Below are 4,972 nucleotides of genomic sequence, written 5' to 3' on the forward strand. Positions count from 1 at the left end.
TACGCTTGGAAATAACATTTTTTAATTCATTCTGAATTTCGAATTTAATTTTACCAAAATCAGACGACTATATCATATAGCTGCCATAGGGACGATCGGAAAATTGGTGGGAAAATAATAAGCAACAAATTATAGCTTCGGTGTTTTTTTTTAACATAAAACCTCTTAAGCTTGGAAATGACATTTTTTTAAATTAGTTTTGAATTTCGAATTAAGTTTCATCAAAATTGGACGACTACATCATATAGCTGCTATAGGAACGATCGGAAAATTGGTGAAAAAATAATAGGAAACATATTATAGATTCGGTGTTTTTCAACATATAACCTCCAACGCTTGGAAATAACATTTTTTATTTAGTTCTGAATTTCGAATTTAATTTTATCAAAATCGGACGACTATATCATATAGCTGCCATAGGAACGATCGGAAAATTGGTAGGAAAATAATATGAAACAAATTATAGCTTCGGTGTTTTTTGACATATTATCTTATACCATTGGGAATATCATTTTTTGTGTTTTTAAATTTAATAAATATAGCTGCAAGGGTATATAAGCTTCGGCTTGCCGAAGCTAACTTCCTTTCTTGTTATACCCTTGCAGAGGGTATAATGATTTCAGTCAGAAGTTTGCAACGCAGTGAAGGAGACGTTTTCGACCCCATAAAGTATATATATTCTTGATCAGCATCATTAGACGAGTCGATCTAGCCATGTCCGTCTGTCCGTCTGTCCGTCCGTTTCTACGCAAACTAGTCTCTCAGTTTTAAAGCTATCGGGCTGAAACTTTCCCAAAAGTCTTATATCTTTTGCAGGTAATATATAAGTCGGAACCAGCCGGATCGGACAACTATACCTTACAGCTCCCATAGAAATAATCGGAAAAAAAATTTTAAAAAATTATATCTTTGGTGTTTTTTAACTTATTACCTCCTTTCCTTGGAAATAACATTTTTTAATTCATTCTGAATTTCGAATTTAATTTTATCATAATCGGACGACTATATCATATAGCTGCCATAGGGACGATCAGAAAATTGGTGGGAAAATAATATGAAACAAATTATAGCTTCGGTGTTTTTTTTAACATAAAACCTCTTAAGCTTGGACATGACATTTTTATACCCGTTACTCGTAGAGTAAAAGGGTATACTAGATTCGTCGGAAAGTATGTAACAGGCAGAAGGAAGCGTTTCCGACCCCATAAAGTATATATATTCTTGATCAGGATCACTAGCCGAGTCGATCTAGCCATGTCCGTCTGTCCGTCTGTCCGTCTGTCCGTCTGTCCGTCTGTCCACCTGTCCGTATGAACGCTGAGATCTTGGAAACTATAAGAGCTACAATACTGGGATTAGGCATGCAGATTCCTGAGATTCCTGCGCAGCGCAAGTTTGTTTCAAAAGAGTGCCACGCCCACTCTAACGCCCACAAACCGCCCAAAACTGTGGCTCCTACAGTTTTGATGCTAGAACAAAAATTTTAACTGAAATGTATTGTTCTCATCAATACCTACCGACTGACCTAAGAAAAAGTTTGCCACGCCCACTTTAACGCCCACAAACCGCCCACAAACTTCAAAAAATCGTAAATATGAACGCGGATATCTCGGAAAATATCAAAGATAGAGAAACGAGATTTCAGATTTAGATTCCGTAGGCTTGAGCGCAGCGCAAGTTTATTACGCGAATATGCCACGCCCACTCCAACGCCCACAAACCGCCCAAGTCTGTGGCGCCCACAATTTTCATGGTAGATAAAAAATTTAAACTGAAATGTATTGGTCTCGTCAATACCTATCGATTGATTTAAAAAAAAGTTTGCCACGCCCACTCTAACGCCCACAAACCGCCCAAGCCTGTGGCGCCCACAATTTTCGTGCTAGATAAAAAATTTTAACTTAAATGTATTGGTCTCGTCAATACCTATCGATTGATTTAAAAAAAACTTTGCCACGCCCACTCTAACGCCCACAACGCTTAAATCTGTCTACCGCCGGTAGGTGGCGCATTTGCTGCTTGCATATCTCCATTTTCCTTTGGTCCCTTTAGCTGAGTAACGGGTATCTGATAGTCGAGGTACTCGACTATAGCGTTCTTCCTTGTTTTTAATTAGTTTTGAATTTCAAATTAAGTTTTATCAAAACCGGACGACTATATCATATAGCTGCCATAGGAACGATCGTAAAATCGGTGGGAAAATAATATGAAACAAATTATAACTTCGGTGTTTTTTAACATATAACCTCCTACGCTTGGAAATAACATTTTTTAATTCATTCTGAATTTCGAATTTAATTTTATCAAAATCAGACGACTATATCATATAGCTGCCATAGGGACGATCGGAAAATTGGTGGGAAAATAATAAGCAACAAATTATAGCTTCGGTGTTTTTTTTTTAAATAAAACCTCTTAAGCTTGGAAATGACATTTTTTTTAATTAGTTTTGAATTTCGAATTAAGTTTCATCAAAATTGGACGACTACATCATATAGCTGCTATAGGAACGATCGGAAAATTGGTGGAAAAATAATAGGAAACATATTATAGATTCGGTGTTTTTCAACATATAACCTCCAACGCTTGGAAATAACATTTTTTAGTTAGTTCTGAATTTCGAATTTAATTTTATCAAAATCGGACGACTATATCATATAGCTGCCATAGGAACGATCGGAAAATTGGTAGGAAAATAATATGAAACAAATTATAGCTTCGGTGTTTTTTGACATATTATCTTATACCATTGGGAATATCATTGTTTGTGTTTTTAAATTTAATAAATATAGCTGCAAGGGTATATAAGCTTCGGCTTGCCGAAGCTAACTTCCTTTCTTGTTATACCCTTGCAGAGGGTATAATGATTTCAGTCAGAAGTTTGCAACGCAGTGAAGGAGACGTTTCCGACCCCATAAAGTATATATATTCTTGATCAGCATCACTAGACGAGTCGATCTAGCCATGTCCGTCTGTCCGTCCGTTTCTACGCAAACTAGTCTCTCAGTTTTAAAGCTATCGGGCTGAAACTTTCCCAAAAGTCTTATATCTTTTGCAGGTAATATATAAGTCGGAACCAGCCGGATCGGACAACTATACCTTACAGCTCCCAAAGAAATAATCGGAAAAAAAAATGTTTAAAAATTATATCTTTGGTGTTTTTTAACTTATTACCTCCTTTCCTTGGAAATAACATTTTTTAATTAGTTTTGAATTTCGAATTAAATTTTATCAAAATCGGAAGACTATATCATATAGCTGCCATAGGAACGATCGTAAAATTGGTGGGAAAATAATATGAAACAAATTATAGCTTCGGTGTTCCTTAACATATAACCTCCTACGCTTGGAAATAACATTTTTTAATTCATTCTGAATTTCGAATTTAATTTTATCATAATCGGACGACTATATCATATAGCTGCCATAGGGACGATCAGAAAATTGGTGGGAAAATAATATGAAACAAATTATAGCTTCGGTGTTTTTTTTAACATAAAACCTCTTAAGCTTGGACATGACTTTTTTTAATTAGTTTTGAATTTCGAATTAAGTTTTATCAAAATCGGACGACTACATCATAAAGCTGCTATAGGAACGATCGTAAAATTGGTGGGAAAATAATATGAAACAAATTATAGCTTCGGTGTTCCTTAACATATAACCTCCTACGCTTGGAAATAAAATGTTTTAATTAGTTCTGAATTTCGAATTAAATTTTATTAAAATCGGACGACTATATCATATAGCTGCCATAGGAACGATCGTAAAATCGGTGGGAAAATAATATGAAACAAATTATAACTTTTGTGTTTTTTAACAGATAACCTCCTACGCTTGGAAATAACATTTTTTAATTCATTCTGAATTTCGAATTTAATTGTATCAAAATCGGACGACTATATCATATAGCTGCCATAGGGACGATCGGAAATTTGGTGGGAAAATAATAAGAATCAAATTATAGCTTCGGTGTTTTTTTATACCCTTGCAGAGGGTATAATGATTTCAGTCAGAAGTTTGCAACGCAGTGAAGGAGACGTTTCCGACCTTATAAAGTATATATATTCTTGATCAGCATCACTAGACGAGTCGATCTAGCCATGTCCGTTTGTCCGTCTGTCCGTCCGTTTATACGCAAACTAGTCTCTCAGTTTTAAGGCTATCGGGCTGAAACTTTCCCAAAAGTCATATATCTTTTGCAGGTAGTATATAAGTCGGAACCAGCCGGATCGGACAACTATATCTTATAGCTCCCATAGGAATAATCGGAAAAAAAAATGTTAAAAAATTATATCTTTGGTGTTTTTTAACTTATTACCTCCTTTCCTTGGAAATAACATTTTTTAATTAGTTTTGAATTTCGAATTAAATTTGATCAAAATCGGAAGACTATATCATATAGCTGCCATAGGAACGATCGTAAAATTGGTGGGAAAATAATATGAAACAAATTATAGCTTCGGTGTTCCTTAACATATAACCTCCTACGCTTGGAAATAAGATTTTTTAATTAGTTCTGAATTTCGAATTAAATCTTATCAAAATCGGACGACTATATCATATAGCTGCCATAGGAACGATCGTAAAATCGGTGGGAAAATAATGTGAAACAAATTATAACTTCGGTGTTTTTGAACATATAACCTCCTACGCTTGGAAATAACATTTTTTAATTCATTCTGAATTTCGAATTTAATTTTATCAAAATCGGACGACTATATCATATAGCTGCCAAAGGAACGATCGTAAAATTGGAAATAAATTTTTTAATTAGTTCTGAATTTAATTTTATCATAATCGGACGACTATATCATATAGCTGCCATAGGGACGATCGGAAAATTGGTGGGAAAATAATATGAAACAAATTATAGCTTCGGTGTTTTTGAACATATAACCTCCTACGCTTGGAAATAACATTTTTTAATTCATTCTGAATTTCGAATTTAATTTTATCAAAATCGGACGAC

The sequence above is a fragment of the Drosophila subpulchrella genome, unplaced genomic scaffold (genome assembly GCF_014743375.2).
Source record: "Drosophila subpulchrella strain 33 F10 #4 breed RU33 unplaced genomic scaffold, RU_Dsub_v1.1 Primary Assembly Seq49, whole genome shotgun sequence".
NCBI classification, from domain to species: Eukaryota; Metazoa; Arthropoda; class Insecta; order Diptera; family Drosophilidae; genus Drosophila; species Drosophila subpulchrella.